Here is a 20,985-nt window from a genome sequence, read left to right as displayed (position 1 = left end):
CAAGCATATTCCTTCAGAATTGGAAAGCCAGGGTGTGAATAAGATAAAGAATGTCTGGAACTCTGAACCCCGCAGAATCATCAATTGCTTGGACCCAGGTAGCCACGCCTATGTTATTGAACTGATAGCTGGAGGCAGCCTGAGAAAATGGCTTACAGAGGACAATTGCTTGAGACTAGGTGTTGGGGTAGATGATGTGGAGGAAATAGCTCACTCAGGGGAAAAGTAGAACCTTAAGTGTTGATGCATGATGGCTTGAGTGGAGTTAGAATTCTGGTGTGTCCTGTGTGTTATGAATCCAGAGGCTGCACCCGCATAGTTAAGCCTATCCTGGAAAACAGGGAAGGGGTGCCCTTTTGGGAGGCGAAAGTTGAAGCAACGTGCGCCACACGACTCCTGGAGATCTGACCGACTTAGTATGCTCTGTGTAGTTACAGGGACAGCAAGTGACAAGCAGGAAACTATGTAACAGAGCCATGAGTTGGCAGTGGTGAGGGAGGATGCTGGGCAGAACAACTCAAGTAGTTGTGCCAGAACCTCCAGCAGCAGATGGAATTTTAAGGGAGGTCCAATCAGGCCAAGTAGAGCAGTTGACCAAACCCTCTCTGGGGAACAGTGTGTTTTTGGAGGTCTCATGGGGAAAAAGATCAGATAGACAAAGGATTTCCTCAACCTAGTAAACAACAGGCTTAATTCCATGTAACTACTGTGTCTCCCTTATTAAACTTTCATTTCCCTTCATATTTGTATTGATGCCCGAGGAATAAAAATTCCCTGCTTCATGATCATTGGGCAATCTGTGAAATTAAATCCTATACTACACAAGGTAATTCTAATTTACTCCAAACATAAAACTTCCAAACTCTTGCCATCTAAAACATGAGTCTAGTGCTTTACATATGAACCTTCCAAATCACCACTTTATGTTCCAAACTATAACAACTGTGGATTAGACAATGCATAATCTAAAGTACACCATAGATTGAAAAAGCTACTAAGGTACTCAAGATCTGTACACAAACGTTTTGGCTAGTGTACAACATTTTTCTTGATAGGCCTAATTGACTAAAAACTAAACTGGGCCAGTTTCCTAAATTCCATGGAGTCTACAACATGTCAGAGGAAAGGTATGCTGCAGACATTGACAAAGCCTCTTCACCAGCTACAAGGCACAATCTAGAATATGATTGTATACTAGCCAGGATGGATGCAGCTTCTTGATACCATCCTGGACAAAATATCCTATTTGGTCAACACCCCAAACTACAGCTTAAACATCCACTCCATTCAGCACTGGTCTAGCAAGGTGCAGCATGTATTATCTACAGAATGCACAACAGTAACTTACCATATCACTTTTGAACCCACCTTTGAAATTCCCCATGTCCCACATTCAGAAGGACAAGGACAACAAGTACATGGGAACAACTCCTCAAAGCTGACTTACTGGTCGCACACCATCCCAACTGTTGCTTCAACTTTTGCTGTTCCTTCACTGTCAGTGGGTCAAAATCTTGGAGCTTCCTGCCTAACAAGTCTGTGTGCATACCTTCACCACACAACCTGCAGCTATCAAAAAGAAGCTTCGCCACTGCTTTCTCAAGGGCAACCAAATGGTTGGGTAATAAATGTTGGCCTTACCAATGATGCCCACATCCCGATAATAATTTTATTTTTAAAAGTTACTATTACTCACAATTTAATAACATTTCTTTCATTTGGAATCATCTAATGCATTACAGTAATGGCTGTCCCTATTTTTAAACATAATTTTGCTGTTTGCTTCTTCTATCTTTGGTGGTGAATGATATTCATCTCACAATTGTGCCTCCATCCATTATCTTTTGCCCAAAGAAAGATAGTTCTGGGTTTTACAGGCCAGTCTGCCCATCACTAGGATATTGCTGCAGGAATCAGGGCACCTTTAACTACTCCATCATTGGCCTTCTCTTCATCATAGGTTCAGTAGTGAGAATATTTGTTCCACAGTTAGAGTTTGGATTTTATTTTTAGATTTAGAGTTTATTGTCCCGTGTACTCAAGAACAAAAGTACAGGCGTACAGTGGAAAGTGTTCAATGTAGCTACACACGGCACCATCTTATATACAAGTACCTAGGTACACTATCTTAAGAACAAGGTAGAAAGAAATAAAGAACAAAATTAAAAGTTCAACATTGCAGTCACTCAGTATAGATTAAAAAAAAGTTAAAAGTTAAACATTCCTAGTGTTAAGTAGAAAAATAAAGAAATAAAGCTAAAAGTTTAAACATTACAGTCTTTCTAAAGTGCCTAGCCATGCTGGGACCGCACTTCCTACGAGAGCTCGATCTCATCTGCGTTGGCACACGTTCCCTGCACAGTCCATTCCAGGAGTCCCGATTTGGGACCGCGCTGTCAGGAGCAGCACACCAGGCCTTGCCATGCCACTGCCAAAGCAACCACTGCTCCCGTCAATCCGCCAGGAGTACCGAATCGGGCGTACCACATTGCCGCAGCTGACTGACGCCAACAGCAGGTGGAACCGTTTCCGCCGACTGCAAAAGCTGCCCTGCTGTTACCACCATCTTAAAAGCCAGTGCCGCTGGCACCGTCTTGAAAACTGTGCTGGACCCACTAAGGTCAAAGTCGCCCCACTCCGGCGCCACCTCTCGCTGATGCCCACCGCCACCGCCCGCCCCCAACACAATCACTGCCGCTGCGAGCTCTCTGAGGGCTCGCTTACCCTGAGGAGTCAAATTCTGTCAACGCTGCTGCACGTGCTCAGGATGCCAGGCCTGCTTTCGCAATGCCAAAGATGACGAAAAGCCCTCAGAAGAGAAACAAAAAATGGAGAGCAAAAGAAAAGAGCAAAAGGAAGAAGAAAGAAAAGAAACAAAGCAGGTGGAACCAGATAAGCCCCAGGCCAGACTGCTACTACACTGCCGCCATCTGTGCATAATGTACACGTCTATACATATTCTGATTGATTGCTGTATAGTTCCATTTGCAACTCCTCAGATACTGAACCAATCTATGTCTGCATGCAGCAAGTAGCATTTACAGTATGCAAATTCTGGGGAATGACCGTCTGCAACAAAAGAGTTTAATCACCTTCCTTTGTCATTCAACGAAAGCAACATTATCAACATCCTGATGAAATCATCATTGACCAAACAACTAACTGGACCAGCCACATAAATAACAAATAAAAACGGGAATTGCTGGAAAACCTAGTAGGTTTAGGAGCATCTGCGGAGAGAAAGCAGAGTTAACATATCGGGTCCAGTGACCCCTCTTTGGAACCGACTGTAGTGAGGAAATGGTTGGTGCGTACACTGAAGATGGAGTAGGGGGAGGGGGGGGAAGAGTAAACGATACGTGGAAATGAAACCAAGAGAGAGATCACAGACAAAGGAATTGTAAAGCTTGGGGGAATCAATAGCTGCTAATGGGGACCATTACTAGCTGACAATGGGTTGGTTTTGGGAGGAGCCCATGTGGCAACAATGCCTGTTGTGTGGGGGTTGGGGTAAAGACATGGGAGAAGGTGCTCAGGCTGTAAAATAATTGAACTCGATACTGAGTCCCAAAGCTACAGGGTCCTCAAGTTAAAAATGAGATGTTGTTCTTCCAGTTTGCACTGAGCTGCACTGGAGCACTGCAGCAAGAAGGATCTCGGCCCGAAACGTCAGCTTTCCTACTCCTCTGATGCTGCTTGGTCTGCTGTGTTCATCCAGCTCTACACCTTGTTATCTCAGGATGTAGGGTCAAGTGAGTTTGTGTCGGTGAGTTTGTAGTGAATGTTAGTCACCTTAATTTCTCTGACACCACCCCCCTCACCAATTCAAACCTATCTCCCCCTGAACTGACTGCATTCTGCGGTCTTAAATTCAACCCTGGCTTTGTAGTCAAGCCTCTGACAAGGGTGGTGCTGTTGTTGTCTGGTGTTCATAAAGATTTATTCAAACACGGTAAACACTAACTATGTACAGGACAAGATTTTATCTCTAACCATGCTGCTGCCTAGAGAGAGCTATTTCTTACTAGTCATGGGATATTATATCACTTCCAAAGTTGATGTCGATTATCTTGTTTATATATACATATTAATCGTTAACATGACATTGACATCCAACCTGGACTATTTCAGAATTGAATTTCTTTTGTAAAGTGAGACGCACTGAGGGGACTCCTGCACTACCTGCCTGATCCTCCATTCTACCTGAAGAACAGCCACAGCTCTTGCTATCTATCTACTTTAGGCTAATGCTTTCAGAAGCATGCTATCCATGTACCTCTCATACTGCCTCACAACATCTTGGAGCACTGCCAAATGCTGCTCAAGCTCTGAAACCTGGAACCTGAGTTCTTCCCCTTGACGGCATTTGAATATAAAAATGCAAGATGGCAGCACCGGCAAGGTAGACAGCGTTTGGGCTCTTGGGCCTGTTCGCTCCAGGCGGCCACCTTGTCCTCTCTTCCCTAACCCTTTTTGTCTTCTTTCTTTTTCTTCATCTTCTTCACGTCGGCAGCGGAGAGGGTGACATCGGGAGGAGAACGGCCGGAGCAGGAATCTTAGTGAGGCCTGGCCTGGCAGCGGAGCCTGGGACTCCTGGTTGTGGTGGGTCCAGAACGAGGACTGCAGGCATCGATGAGGCGGCAACTTCAGCAGACTGTGGTAGGCCTGGACCGGGGACTTCAGGCATTGGCAAGGTGGCAGTGACAGCAGAGCCAGGGACTCCTGGTTGCAGGATACCTGGAGCAGGGACTTCTGGTTATTGGCATGGCAGGGGTGGCAGCTCCTGGTTGTGGCAGGCCCAGAGCTGGGGTCACCTGGTCATCGTTGAGGCAGCGGCGGTGAAGCCGGGGGCTCCATGTTGCGGGGCGAGCGTGGATCCAGCATAGGACCTGGCATCGGCGGCCTGTCAGCGAGGTGGGCCCAGAGAGCATAGAGAGGGCGCTTGAAGAGTGTCGACTCTGACGTTGGTGGGTACGGCTTGATTGTTTTGGTCGACCAGCTCAGGGCTTGGGATTCACGGTGGAGGTGGCAGAACGAAGATGGACTTTCTTTCAGCTTTATCATTTTTTATCCTTGTAGTATTCAAATGGTGCTGGATTGTGGCAACAATTGAAGCTTTTAACTGTATTTTACTGCGTTGTTCATTGTCGAATACAAGTGACAATAAATCATCATCATCATCGTTTCCTGCATGTGTTGTTGTTCAGGGCATGAGAAGTGTCCTGGAATTCCCACAGAATGCATCTGTTCAAATCTGCACTTTGTCCTGACCATTTACCCCTACTCTCTTTATCCTTCGTTTACAGCCTGTTTTTAGACTTTTAACGAATTACTTGATCTAGTTTAAGTGATGGGAGAATATTTAAACAAACCACTACAAATAAGAGCACCAAAATCCCACTAGCAACTCTGAAAAGGGAGGGTCAGAGAAGATGTGTTTGGTGGTAGAAAAGACAGAAGATGGTACATTGAATACTGGTCGAGTGAAAGGTAAGGATACAGGAAACCATATCATGGTTCTGGAATGGGGCGGGGGATGCAGAATGGCTTGACAGCAGAAGTTTGGGAAATGAAACGGACACAGTCAAGGGCCTCATTAACCTTGATGCAGAGAATTTTTTTTAGGTAAATAGCTACAGATCAGAAACACTTGTGTGGAAGGTCCATCACAGGATAGCAATAAACACAGCTATATTTGATCAGGAATAATTACTAGATCTTACTTCCAAAAGCTAGTGTACATCTCCACCCACAGATTGTATCTGACATCAGTAGAATGATTACTGCCAATTAGTACATTCAGAACCGTTAATTTATACAACATCATCACCCTACCCCCAAGTGTATATTCTAATAGTTACCCATTATATAATTATGCATATATGTAAACACAAAGCCAACACCCCACCCCACCATCTCTGACTTCTCAAAAGCAGGCAGTGTAGACACTTCATACTTTTTCCAAAATTCACTCTCTTCAGACTCTTTCCCTTAAAGACTGCTGATCCTTGTTCTAATCTGTGGGTTATTTCTCTGCTGGAGGATCTTTTATCTCTCTGATATCCTTCAGGGAGGACTTCTGGTAAGATGGCCCTGCGCTCATCTGCTTCATCCACTTTTTTTTTTCTTTCTTTTTCCTCTCTTTTCTCGTTTCTTTTTCTCCTAATTTATTTTACTTGGTTGCGGTGACGGCATTGGCAGCGGTGAGTAGGCCCAGCAGCATGGACTCACGTAGGCCCAGCAGCATGGAGTCGAGTAGGCCCAGCAGCACAGACTCACGTAGGCCCACCAGCACGGAGTCAAGTAGGCCCAGCAGCATGGACTCAAGTAGGCCCAGCAGCACGGAGTCGAGTAGGCCCAGCAGCATGTACCCATGGTGGTGGCATCAGAGGTGAGTTTGGGTTCCTGGCGGGTTCTGCGTCATCAAGGCACTCCTAGTGCCAAATAATGGCTGCTGCTGCGGAGACGAGTTTTGGTTCCCGACAGCGTCTGCTTCCAGCGCAGATTCATGGAGCAGTGGTGAAGGCAAGTTTGGGCCCAGTACAAGACCCTGTGGCAACAGCAGCAGCTGCATCAGCGAGTTCACCTGAAGTGAACTCATGGCGGCAGCAGAGTCGAGTTTAGATCAGCTCGGTACCCGATTGCAACGGTGGCATCTGCATTGGCAAGGTCCAGCGAGAACTCATAGTGGGAAGGGCATCAGTGGACGAGAGGTGGCGCTGAAGAGTGGCAACTTTTGTTCCAGCAGTGGCGGCACAGCAAAGGGGACTTTTGTCTGGCCACCAGGCCCATGACGGAGCACTTAATGAGGCAGCCTGTAAAGTTGGTCACTTTCTTTATTTCTTCATTTTTCTGCCTTTATATTCTATGTTTTGGTTTATTTTTGTGTTTTAAAGTGGTGCCAGAGAGTGGTGACACTTTTCACTGTATTTTGTAACAAGATACACGTGGCAATGAATAAATCAAATAAATAAATTATTTTTGATCCTTTATGCTATCTGGAGGACACTTCACCTTCTCAGTTTCCTTCCTGGAACTCAGCTGCTCTGTTGAAATAAGTATCATAGAATCATACAGTACAGAAGACATCCTTTGGCCCATCAAGTCTGTCTTGCCAAAAATATATGACTACTTACACTAATCCCACTTTCCTGCACGAAGCCCATAGCCTTGAATGTTGTGACATTTCAAGTGTTCATCCAAGTACTTTTTAAATGTTGTGAGGTTTCCTGCCTCAACAACCCTCCCAGGCAGTGCATTCCAGATGTCCACCACCCTCTGGGTGAAAAGGTTTTTCCTCAAATCCCCCTCTAAACCTCCTGCCTTTCACTTTAAAATTACACTCCCATGTTATTGACCCTTCCACAAAGAGGAACAGCTGTTTACTATTCATCATGTCCATGCCCCTCATTAATATTACAAACCTCAATCAGGTTCCCCCCGCCCCCCCACCCACCCACAACCTTCTCTGCTCCAAAGAAAACAACCCAAGCTTATTCTGCTTCTCTTCATTGCTGAAATGCTCCATCCCAGGCAACATCCTGGTGAATCTCCTTTGCACCCCCTCCAATGCGAATCACACCCTTCCTATAGTGTGGTGACCAGAACTACATACAGTACTGCAGCTATGCTGTAAGCAAAGTTCAGTGCAGCTCCAATACAATCTCACTGAGTTTATAATATATGCCTCAACTAATAAAGTTAGAAGTCACACAACATCAGGTTATAGTCCAACAGGTTTATTTGAAATCACAAGCTTTTGAAGCACTGTTCCCTTGTCACTTCACCTGATGTAGGAACAGTGCTCTGAAAGCTTGTGATTTCAAATAAAGATGTTGGACCATAACTTGGTGTTGTGTGACTTCTGGCTTTGTTCACCCCAGTCCAACACCGACAACTCCACATCATGACTAATAAAGGCAAGCATCCCATATGCCTTCTTAACTACCCTATTAATCTGCCCTGCCACCTTCAGGGATCTGTGGACAGGCAGATCCCTCTGAGCTTCCTAGTTGAGTACTCCCTTATCTTGTTCTTTCTTCCAATGTACATGGATTTCTGAACCTGGCAACTGTGTTGTCATTGGAAGAAGTAGTCTCCTTTTGACAGTTTTCTGGATGCTAAGACTACTCAGTTTCTTCTTCTTGACCATATCTGGAGCTCTAATTGGGGGTCCATGGAGTCATACACAGCTTATTTTCTTTGACTTCTTCAGTCACCCTTTCTGGTTCCTTTACTGTGAAGTAAACTTTTTCAAACTCTGAAATTATCAAATTATTGACAGAGGAATGAACATTTTCAACAATCATAGAGCACATTAAGCACAGAAACAGGCCCTTTGGTCCAACTCATCCATGCTGACCAGACATCCCAACCTGACCTAATCCCATTTACCGGCATTTAGCCCATACCTCTCTAAACCCTTCCTATTCAAATATCCATCTAGACGCCTTTTAAATGTTGTAATTTAACCCGCCTCTACCACTTCCTCTGGCAGCTCATTTCATACACACTCTACCCTCTGCCTGAAATGGTTACCCCTCAGGTCCTTTTTAAATTCCCCTCTCGCCTTAAACAGTGGAGTTGGCCTCATTAGGGGCATTTAAGTAGCTATTAGATAGGCATATGGATGATAGTATAAGGTCGGGCTGGAGGTTAGATAGAATTTAGGATTAGGGTAAAAGTTCGGCACAACAGAGTGGGCTGAAGGGCCTGTACTGTGCTGTACTGTTCTTTGTTCTATGCCCTCTGGTTTTGGACTCCCCTACCACAGGGAAAAGACCTTGGCTATTCACCCTATCCTTGATAATGATTTTATAAACTTCAGTAAGGTCACCCCTCATCTTCCAAGGACCTTGATCAGAAGAGCCAATGGGCTGAAGAGTGGCAGGTAGAGTTTAATTTAGATAAATGTGAGGTGTTCATTTTGGTAAGGCAAACCAGAGCAGTTCTTATGCAGTAATGGTAGGACCCCTGGGGAGTGTTGCTGAACAAAGAGACCTAGGGGTGTAGGTGCACAGTTCCTCAAAAGTGGAGTCGCAGGTAAACAGGGTGGTGAAGAAGACGTTTCGTATGCTTGCCTTCATTGGTCAGTGCATTGAGTATAGGAGTTAGGATGTCATGTTGTGGTTGTACAGGACATTGGTTAGGCCACTTCTAGTATACTGCGTACAATTCTCATCACACTTCTATAGGAAGGATATTGTTAAACCTGAAAGAGTACAGAAAAGATTTACAAGGATTTTGCTGGGACTGGAAGATTTGAGTTATGGGAAGTCTGTGACTTCCTCTCTACTGACTGAGTCAAACAGCTCTTTTGTACCAACATAGTATTTCACTTGATTCTTTAAATTTGCTAGTTTTCAGCTTAAATAAATTACAAAGCATACCTGATTCTGTAGGCCTGATGTAAAATTATTTTCTTGCAAGTTAACCTTTCCCTGCTGCTGTGTGTTATGGAGCCTAAGTGGTGATGCTCATTGAGAGAGATAAGAACTCTCTTTTACTTTCTCTGGCCCTCTTGTCCTGGCCCTTGTGTCATTCTTCATAAAGTTGTTTCTTTTTCCCTTAGGGATTTCTAACTTTAGCCCCTGCAGCCTTCAGTTTCTCCTTAGACAGCCTCCTTTGCTCAGATATTGTTTTAAGTGTGGCTGTTTTCTCTTTATTTTCCGAGCCCACACTTTGTTTCAGTGCTTCTTACTACCTTCTGAATGATTCTTTTCCTCTCTGTCAGAGTGCTGACCTTACTTTTTGCTGATTCCATGACTGTTGATTATCATGTTTCAACTGCTGTCTGTGTTTTTAATATAGCTTTAAAACAAAATTAAATCTGCTCTTAAATTGATAAACTCACCTGCTTGACATCTTTTTTCCCCCAAAGGGATTTCTGCCCTTTGTGGCGAGAGTTAGATCCACACAGTTGTAATTGTATGGTAATTTCTCAGATACCACTCCTGGTACCTTGTGGTGTTTGCTACCTCTACCAACATGTGGTACTAAGTAAGGATTCTTTAAGGTAGTTCACTACCACCAATCCTCCTTTGTTTTAGCCCTATCTACTGACCAATGTTAGAAGAGACACTGTTCATTGATATCATGAAAGATAATCGTATGATAGCATTAAGTACAACAACATTTGGTCATAATTACTAGGGCCTTAGGGAACTGGTACATTTAAATCTGCTCCCTCTGAAAGCTGGAGTAGAACTACTTGTTCCCCACTCCTTCCCTCACAACAGTGTGTGATATCGGCAGCACGGATACAGCATGTGGAGCATGAGCATTAATCCCCAAAGGAGCAGCGCTCCGAAAGCTTCTGATTTCAAATAAACCTGTTGGATTATAATCTGGTCTTGTGTGACTTCTGACTATGTCCACTCCAGTCCAACACCGGTACCTCCACCTCATGGTATATGAGTTCCCCTGACTTGGGCCATTAATTTGGTCCAATCAAGGAGCCCTGACTGACAGACAGAAACAGGAGTGTCAAAAATCCTGCGCACTCAGACCTGGCTCTGAGGACCTGGATCATGATCGAAGACTCCCCATGTGTAAATAAAGGGTGACTTGGTGACAGGATAGCCGGCCTCTGTGGAGTTATTTCACTGACACAATTTTGTATTTTTAGGGTGAATTTTCCCAATTCTCCACCCATCACTGTTGCTAACCAGATTTTCCCACTTTTCTAAATGATCAAAGTGGTGGCGACCCACTTTTTTTAAAGTTTTTCTACCTTCTGCAGCCAAGGTGGAGTTTTCCCTCTCTATCTTGGCAAAACTAATGCTTTCCTACCATTCAGGGCTAAAACACTCAGTATCCTCTTCTACCGTTGCCTGCAGTTTTTGGACAATGAGATACTGCCTTAGTCAGCTCACCGATTCTCAATGCAAGTTCAGAAATGATGCTGTCACCTGGTTCTAAAATGCATGCCAGAACCACTCATGATGCATAAGTCTAATTGCCACTCTCACTGAATGCACGACATCCATCGTATGTGTGCATGCTTCAGATCTATTACGATTCAGATCTATCATAATAGATCTCATAGATCTATTATGCTACAGTGCAGGAGAGAGTGCAATCTACAAGGATGAGGACCAGATGTCAGCTATTACAGATTGTCCAGCTAACACCTTCATAGCAGGAGCCCATGGAGATGACTGGGATACCAGCACCAGTGAACATTGGAGATGAAGATTCTCTAATTTCTCTGCTGAATGACAACAGCATTAAATATCTTCAACTTAAATTTTATACAAAATTAAGTCATGTTAGCTTGATTTTAGCACTGACTGAAGTATGATGATGTGAATTTCAAACTTTTTTTACACTCCCATAACAAGTCCTGCCTGTCTTTTCTCTTCACGAGAGCCAGCATGGAATCCGTGTCTTAACAGGCAACAGTTTTTCAAATGAGCTGGTTCCTTCTGGGGATGCATGAACAAGGTTATTGGCTAGATATTAGCATGGATAGAAGATTGGCTAACAGAGTTGTGATGATGAGATTTTCAGGATGGTAACCTGTAACTAGTGGAGTGCCACAGAGTTTAGTGTTGGGGCCACAAAATGACATGGTTGAGGAAAATGAATGAACTACAGCCAAGTTTGCAGACAACTCAAAAATAGGTGGAAAGATAAATGGTGAGATGATACAGAGTCTGCAAAGGGATATAGACAAGTGGGCAAAACCTGAGCAGATGGAAAATATTGTGGATAAATGTCAGTTTGGCAGGAACAATAGAATAGCTGAGTATTATCTAAATGGAGAAAGACTGTAGACATCTGTAGAGCAGAGGGAATTTGGGTGTCCTCATACATAAGTTTCAAAAAGCTAACATACATGTTCAGCAGATAATAGGGAAAGCAAATGGGATGTTGACCTTTTGCTAAAACTATACAAAGCACTACAACTGGCATAACGTTTGTCCAGAGGCTGATATTAGGTATGGGCGAGGTAGAAAGAGACTGTCTGATGAGGAGAAGTTGTATGTGTTGGGCTTTTACTCATTAGAAGATTGAGAAACAACCTTATGGACTTTTTTTAAAGGTGATGAGTTTGGGTTGTTGGAGTTTTACTAGTACTTTGTTGTTGTTGGAGGCCAATCATCTCATTCCTAAGGTACGGTTATAGGAGTCCCTCAGGACAGTGCACTGGGTCAAAATAATGGGGTTGTTTTTGAATGTGTGCAACGTGTTCAGTACTATTCACAGCTCCTCAGAGCTGAAACAGTACATATCTAAATGCACCAAGGTCTGGGCAACTTTCAGGCTTAGACTGATAAATGACAAGTAATGTTTAGCCCACATACGCAATCAACATCTCCAATAAGCATCTAACCATCCTCTCCTCATATTCAACAGTGTTGAGGGAGGGTTGGCTATTGACCACTGGATTAGCTTGATCAAAGGTTAGAAGCTCTGCAAAAAAAAAAACCAAAAGAACTGCGGATGCTGGAAATCTGAAATACAAATAGAAATTGCAGGAGAAACTCAGGAGGTCTGGCAGCATCCGTAAAGAAAGAATTAATGTTTCAGGTCCAGTGGCCCTTTAGTTTTTGCACTGGAGGCGCTGAGATGAGTAACTTACCTCCTGACTCCCCAAAACCATCTACAATGCATGAATAAGGAGCATTGTGGAATACTTGCCTAGATGAGTGCAGTTCCAGAAACACTCAAGAAGCTCAATAAATCCAGTACAAAGCAGCCCACTTGATTGGCACCCTATTCCTCACCTTCAATATTCATTCCCTTCACCACCGATACAGTGATAGCGAAGTAAACCAACGACAAAACGCATAGCAGCAACTCACCATGGCTCTTTTAACAGCACCCTGTAACCTTTACTGACTAGATTAAGGGCAGTGTATGCATATGAGCAACACCACAGCATGTTTCCCTGTACATCCCGTGCCATGTTGAACGGTTCTTAAATCACTGTTCCTTTTGGAAATCCTGGAAGTCCCTTTGTAACAGATGTAACTACACCAGATTGACTGTCACAGTTGAAGAAGACAGCTCACCACCATTTCAAGGTCAAAGGAGAAATGGGCAATAAATCCTACATAATGAGGCATGAAACAACTTGAAGAAAGGGAATTTCACAATAGCTTTCAGGACGCAGACAAACAACAACATTAATGACAGCATAAACAAGACTATTCCTTGGTTAGACCATTAATATATCAGTCTCAGCCCCATTTAATAAATGTACATAAGGATCAGAGAAAGCAGAAGCTGAACGTGCTGATGTTTAAAATCTGATGCTTGGTGTAATTTTCTTTCGCCAACCAAGTGGCAAGTAATGTTTGATGATTGACATTTATGCCACACCTTCATCCTGCATTATTGAGACGCTGTTTTTGAAGTAAGACCATAGGACACAGAAACAGAAGAACAGCCCATTGAGTCTGCTCCGCTGATGCTGATCTTATCATTCTCGACTCCACTTTCCTGCCTTTGCCTATAATCGATTCCCTGACAGATTAAAAATCTCTCTCTCTCTCTTTCAGCATTAACAATGCTTAATGACTCAGCCTCAACAGCCTTCTGTGGTAAAGAATTCCAAAGATGCACTACCCTTTGAGAATCTTCACAAATATGGTTTGGAACACCACTTCACTGTCCAGTTTTCATACGGGCTTAATGTTAGGTCCCAGACAACCCGTCTAAAATGTCAGTGGCAAGCCCACCAAAATAGTGACGGCTGCTCCTCACCAAATTATAGACACAGGTGACCCACGAGGGAAATTCCCCTCTTCCCAATCTCATTGCAGGCAAAACAGCAGTGGGTGCAGGATGCAGGCTTGAAGTGGCTATAATTGGTCATTGAGGGCCTCAAAATGGCAGGCAGGAAGCCTCATAAGTATTTCTCCAATTCTGGTCACTTGAGCATCTCTATTTTCATCACTTCACCTTTGCTGGAAGACTTTCAGTTTACCCCACGCTCAGCAATATACTCCCTGAACTTCTCCCTCCTCATTTAAAACGTTCTTCACAACCTGTCTCTTTTACCAACCTTGATTGTGTAGCTTAGTGTCAAATCTTGCCCTATAAAGCAACTTTAAATTGTTTGGAGCATTTAGGTTGTAGTACTACTCTAGAACTGGAGCCTAGTCTCTCTTTGAACAGAACTAGTAATGTGAGGCCACGCTGGCGGAAGCAGTGTCACAGTCTGTAGGTTCAATGTACAACAAACATTCTAGGCACCTGGTTTAAAAAGCTGAGGTCCACATTTAGGCTTGTGTGAGGGATGACTACTTAAGGGCAGTGTTTATCTGATGCCCACTAACCAAAAATGCTTTGGATTGCTGTGACTGACATTTAGCAGATTTTTTTTGGGGAGGGGGAAAGAGAACTGTCGTTGTTGGTCAATTTGCGACACTTCATGTTATGTTCTGCTTACTTGCTGTGAACAATCGAAGTTATATGTTCAACAGTATACTCCATTACCTTTTAAAAAGACTTATTTAACCTGAAAAAATAATTTCAAATAGATTCCAAACTTGTTAAGACTACTGATAAAAACACAAAACATACAGGTGATCTATGTACAAAAAAAATGAAAACCTCAGAGGCCCTCTTGTGATGCTGTGGTAGTGTCCCCACCCCTGAAATGAGAGATCCAGGTTGAAGTCCCACCTGCTCCCAAAAGGTGGTAATAACATCTCTGAATAGGTTGATTAGGAAAAATACGTTAACTAAAATAAAATGAAAATCTAAGAGCTTTAAACTAAAACAAGTCCAGTTTATTTTAATATAGAACATGACAAGAAACACAAAACTAGAGGCAGTTCAACTCCTTTTCTAGGATATCCTGTTCAAACAAAAAAAAAGTCCTGTTTGATGATCTTCACAAAAATGCTTTATTTACACCAAGAATCCTATCTGAAGTCTGGGAGCAAATAGACAATCCAAACCCCATTGAGTGTTCTAGAATGAAAAATGACAGGCATAGTTAAGAGGCTGGCAGACACAATAAATTGTAAATTGCCACCAATGAAACATCTTTATTTGATACTGGATCTGACTGTACATTTCTTAATAGTGCTTTTAGTAATTTACATATTTTCCAAAGTCGCATACCCAAGCCTTATTGGAATTCTCATTGTCAGGCAGTTCCAAATTTGTCCTAAGTAGAGTGTAAACTGTCAAACAGATAATCAAAAAGTTAAACAATTTCTGATGGCTGACAGGATGACGAAAGTGCAGATTTAAGATGACTGTCAAGAGAACTAGCGGTAACAAGAGGAAAAACTATTTTTCACACACCAAATAGTTAACATTTAAAATATGTTCCCTGATAGTTGCCTTCAAATTGGATAAAATACTTGAAGCGAAATACATTGCAAGGATGTGGGCAAAGAGCAAAGGATGAAGTGGACTGCTCTTCAATATAGCTGACAGACTCAAATGGTCTGAATGGTTTCCTTCTGTGCTGAATTTTTCTATGATTCTATGAAACAAATGGAGTTGGTTGGTGATAATACACTCCAAGCTTTTCTAAGCAATACACTAGAGTAGAGAGAGGTTCTGGTCATAGAGATATACAGCACGCAAACAGACCCTTCAGTCCAACTCGTCCATGCCAACCAGATATCCCAAATAAATCTAGTCCCGTTTGCCAGCATTTGGCCCATATCCCTCTAAAGCCTTCCTATTCATTTCCCCATGCAGATGCCTTTTCAAATGTTGTAATTGTACCAGTCTCCACCACTTCCCCTGGCAGCTCATTCCATACATACACCACCCTCTGCGTGAAAAAGTTGCCCATTAGGTCTTTTTTTCTTTTAAAAATCTTTCCCCTCTCCCCTTAAAAACTATGCGTTCTAGCTTTGGATTCCCAAACCTTGTCTATTCACCCTATCCATGCCCCTCATGATTTTATAAACCTCCGAGGTCACCCCTCAGCCTCCAATGCTCCACGGAAGTATCCCCTGCTTATTCAGCATCTCCCTGCAGCTCAAACCCTTCAACTCTGGCCACGTCCTTATAAATCTTTTCTGAACCCTTTCAAGTTTCACAACATCCTTCCTATAACAGGGAGACCAAAATTGAATGCAGTATTCCAAAAGTGGCCTAACTAATGTCCTGTACGGTAGCAACATGACCTTCCAACTCCTACACTCAATGCACTGACCAATAAGGCAAGCATACCAAATGCATTCTTCACTACCCTATCTACCTGCAACTCTACTTTCGAGGAACTATGAACCCACCCGCCAAGGTCTCTTTGTTCAGCAACACTCCCCACACCTTACCATTACGTGTATAAGTCCTGCCCTGATTTGCCTTTCCAAAACGCAGCACCTCACATTTATCTAAATTAAACCTCACCTGCCACTGTTTGGCCCATTGGGTCCCGTTGTACTCTGAGGTAACGTTCTTCACTGTCCACTACATCTCTAATTTTAGAGTCATCTGCAAACTTACTAACCACACCTCCTATGTTTACATGCAAGTCATTCATATTAATGACGAAAAGCAGTGGACGCAGCACCACTTGGACCTGTAGAAACAGTATTAACAGTGCAGAGGTGATATTTTGATGCAAAAGCAGTATCTCTCAAAATGAGATGAGCCTGATCTCCAGCACAGGAACTGTACAAAATATAACTCGATCTCCTGAACCACCCCCTGTCATTACAGCAACAAAATTAAGTGATGGAAAAGCAAAACTTAAGAACTGTATTTAGGCTAATACATGCTACAAAATCTCAATATATTCTGTAGGTTTAAAATAAATATTACAAATCGTAATCAGTGAAAGAGCAGTAAAATGTGAGCAATGTTTTAAATAAATTCAGCATTACTGAAGATCTATCAGCTCTGAATTTTAACTCAGCAAATGTTTTGCTTTCTGTTCAACATTTACGTATGATTTAAACCATAACATGGCAAAAATCTTGCAGAATACTTGGGTTGTGGACACTATAGGCAATCCACACGGGGAGAACATGTACAAATTCAGCACAGTCAGCCAAGGCTGGAATCAAGCCCAGGTTCCTGGAACTGAGAGGCAGCAGTGTTAACCACTGAGCCAACGTGCTGGCCTAGGCAACTTCCCAGGCGCTTGCCTCAGAGTCAGTGCGTCAGGCTTTCCACATGGTTCCTGACGTGCAATTTGTGTCACTCCTGCAACAATGTGCACACTCCCACTGCCTGTGTGGTGTTTGCACAACCCGTGTGGGTTTCCTCTGGGTGCTCCAGTTTCCTCCCATGGCCCAAAGATGTGCAAGTTAGATGGATTGGCCATGATAAATTACCACATTGTGTCCAAGGATGTGCAGGCTAGGTGGATTAACCATGGTAAACACAGGGTTACAAGAACAGGGGTGGGGTCTGGGTGAGATGCTCTTTGGATGGTTGGGGAAGACTTGATGGGCCAAAAAATAGCTTTTTGTCTGCACTGTAGGGATTCTATGATTCTATAAAATTGAAATTTCCAGGAGGCAATTCCTGTAATCACTGTTGACTGTTGTAAAAACCCATCTGGTTCACTAATGTCCTTTAAGGAATGAACCTGCCATGCTCACCTCATCTGGCTTACATGTGACTCTAGACCCACATCAATTTGTTGCTGGGCAATATTGTTCTTGCCAATGACACACGTATCCCACGAACAAAATTAAAAAAAACAAACAAACATTCTAAATTTAAGTGTTCGCATTTGGCTGATCAGGATCAAAATAGAATTACTAGGGCTTATCAGAAGAGTTTTTCATTATAAAGCCGATGATTCTGTTGCTTTACTGACTGCTTTCTACTCTGTTACCTTCAATAAATTTGCATATTCCCCTGGTTTCTATGTCCTTGTACTCCCTTTAAGTTGAATGCTTTACTTTACATTGTCCTTTTCATTCCTGAAGGATACATCACTTCACACCGAAATAAAAGCAAGATACTGCAGATTCTGGAAATCTGAAATGAAAATAGAAAGTGATGGAGAAACTGAGTAGTTTCACAGCACATATGAGAACAAACAGAAATATCACTTTAGTCATATCAGGTTCAAAGTATTAACACATTTTGTCTCTCCCCAGAGGTTGCCAGACCTATTGAGACTGTCCAGTGCTTTCTATTTCCACTTCACACTCCTCTGCATTAAACATAGTCTATCAAACAGCTTCTACCCTCAACTTGATCGCTAGCCTCCTCAGTTTACACCACCTTCAAAATTTAGTGGCATCTGCCAATGTTGAGATTGTGCCCTGTGTGCCAGAGTACGTTCATCTTGAGCTACACTTTTACCACACTCCACTCCACCCCACCACACAGCGTTGAGCCGTACTGTTCCTCCCATTTCGGTACACTGCTTCCACTTTCACCCCAAATTAGATTTACTTAGTTGCGTTGTTCGTCCCACCCTCTCCCAAATTAGGTGCGGACCTACACTGTTTCCACTTCCCCAAAGTAAGACTGAGCTATGCTATTCTCCCTCTCAAATTAAGTGCTGAACTACATTATTATTTTGTTTTGTTTCGTCTCTCTCCACACCCACCCGCCAAATTAGGTGCGGAACCAGCCTTGCTGCCTTTATCAGGCAAGGTCAGGAAATTGCAACATCGCAGGCTGCACGTCACTTTGGCGGGATTCCCTGACATCAGACGTCTCACGTGACCTCGCACAGAGAGGCCCGCGACTCATGCGGGCGCCAAAGCCCCGTGCGCGGGAGAGTTCAGCTTCCCCAGAACTGACGATCGAAAACAGCACGAAATACAGTGGTTATTTGAGAGTCGGTTCCATTGAAAAACAATACATTCACTAACTCTAACAAGATCCGAGCGTTCGCAGGAAATTCAAATCAGCGTTCGGTGACCTCCACCGCCGGCTGGAATCACGTGACCCACGGTGCACGGGGTTTCCCACTTCCTCGCGCTTGCCGTTTAACAGTTCGACAGTCGTCCTGGACAAATCCAGGAGGTTCTGATTCTCGCTCCGAATCGATCCGCTGTTTCTGTTTAAACCTCCACCCTCTTTTTTTTTTTCCCCCGTCGTCAAGTCAAGCCAATTCCACCAACATCTCAATTTCGGTTATTTCCGTCATGCCCTCCTACGATGCTCGGCAATATCCGGCGTGTCGTGATCCTCAGTTGTTTCCGGATGCAGGCCGGCGGGAGCTTCGGCTGTTTCCGCAACCCGACCGGCCGACACTTTGGCTGTTTCGGAACCCGACCAGCTGAAGACTCGACTATTTCCGGATTAAGGCTGGCGCTTCGGCTGTGCCCGGAACCTTACCGACTGAAGCTTCGGCTATTACCGGAATCAGCCTGGCTCTTCGGATGTACCCGAAACACGGCCGACTGAGGCCTCGGCTATTTCCGGAAACTCACCTCGCCCTCGAAGAGTGAAGAGGCGGTTGTAGTACAGAGGGATGAGAAAAGTGAAATAAACAAAAAAAAAGCGAAGTTGTTGGAGAAACCGTCGACAGAGAACACACAGTTAACGTTTCCAATGTAGTAACCTTCCGTCAGGACATCAGAAAACCGAAATCACACATCCTGGTGTTTAATTTCCCCAACCCCGTCATGATAGAGTGGTGTTTAATTGTGTCACATCTACACTCAAGTTACTTAAATCTGTTAGACCAGGTTATTAATGCTGCAGCAACATTGTAGCTGGCACAGCATTCATTTTCAAATCGACTCTGGCCTCAGGACTGAAGGAATGTTAATGTGGTACCATTATTCAAGACGGGTGGCAAGGATAAACCAGTACACTAAGTCCATGTTCTGGTAGGGAAACTTGGATAAAATTATGAAGGACAGAATTGATCGCGGTTTGGAGAGGCAAGTATAGTCAGCATGGTTTTGTCAGGAGAGGATCATGGAAAACAATTTGAATTTAGAGTCATGCAGGATGGAAACAGCCCCTTTGGTTCAACTGGTCCATGCCGACTAGATATCTAAACTGATCCTATTTGCCTACGTTTGGTGTATATCCCTCTAAACCTTTCCTATCAATGTGCCTCTCCAAATGTCTTTTAAATGTTGTGATTGTGCCTGTCTCTATAACTTCCTCGGACAGCTCATTCCATACATACACCACCCTCTGTTGAAAAAATTGCCCCTCAGGTCCCTTTTAAGTCTTTCCCCTCTTACTTACAACCTATCCCCTCTAGTTTTAGACTCTCCTACCCTTGGAAAAAGACCTTGGCTAGTCACCTTATCTATGCCCCTCATGATTTTATAAACATCTATTAGGTCACTCCTCAGCCTATGACACTTCAGGGGAAAAGAAGTCCCAGCCTGTCTGTAACTCAAGCCCTCCAGTCCTGGCAATGTCCTTGTACATTTTTTTCTGCACCCTTTCTATTTTAACAACATCGTTATAAAAGCAGGGCAACCAGAATTATAATACTCCAACAGTGGCCTCACCAATGTCTTGTACAGCCACAACGTGGCATTCCAGTTCTGAGGAAGGGTCACCAGACCCGAAACGTTAACTCTGTTTTCTCCTTCACAGATGCTGCCAGACCTGCTGAGCTTTTCCAGCAACTTTGTTTTTGTTCCTGATTTACAGCATCCGCAGCTCTTTCAGTTTTTATTGTGACATTCTAGCTCCTGCTCACCACAATGCTCTGACCAATGAAGGCAAGCATGCCAAACTACCCCGTTTATATGCGATGCCACTTTCACCACCCTCTGTATTCTACCATCAAGCCAGTTATGTATCCAGTTGGCTATATCTCCCCAGATCTCATGTGATCTTACTAATCAGTCTACCATGCGGGATCTTGTCAAAGGCCTTAAAATCCATGTAGATACTGCTCTTCCTTCATTTATCTTCTTGGTAACCTCTTCGAAAAAAAAACTCAAATTTGTGAGACACAATCTCCCATGCAAGCTATGCTGACAATTCCTAATCAGTTATTGTCTTTCCAAGTTCATATAAATTTACGAAGAGGTGACTAGATGTGTAGATGAGGGTAGGCTTTTCTTGAGATCTTGTATGGCAGATTGATTAAGAAGCTATGATTCCACAGGATTC

General features: G+C 43.5%; 1 long non-coding RNA gene across 2 annotated transcripts; it reads right to left on the bottom strand.

Annotated features, from left to right (window-relative positions):
- Positions 1–14,722: 14,722 nt before the first annotated feature.
- On the bottom strand, positions 14,723–19,161 carry LOC125483703. 2 transcript variants are annotated; one of them, XR_007262653.1, is made up of 3 exons: positions 18,497–19,161; positions 17,771–17,916; positions 14,723–14,928 (listed from the first exon to the last, which is right to left on the bottom strand). It is a non-coding gene; the product is annotated as an uncharacterized LOC125483703 (long non-coding RNA). The 2 variants fall into 2 exon arrangements; XR_007262652.1 differs by having other exon boundaries at positions 18,765–19,161.
- Positions 19,162–20,985: the final 1,824 nt, after the last annotated feature.

The sequence above is a fragment of the Rhincodon typus genome, chromosome 8, assembly GCF_021869965.1.
Source record: "Rhincodon typus isolate 14 chromosome 8, sRhiTyp1.1, whole genome shotgun sequence".
Lineage (NCBI taxonomy): Eukaryota > Metazoa > Chordata > Chondrichthyes > Orectolobiformes > Rhincodontidae > Rhincodon > Rhincodon typus.
This window is presented reverse-complemented; position numbering and strand designations above follow the sequence as displayed.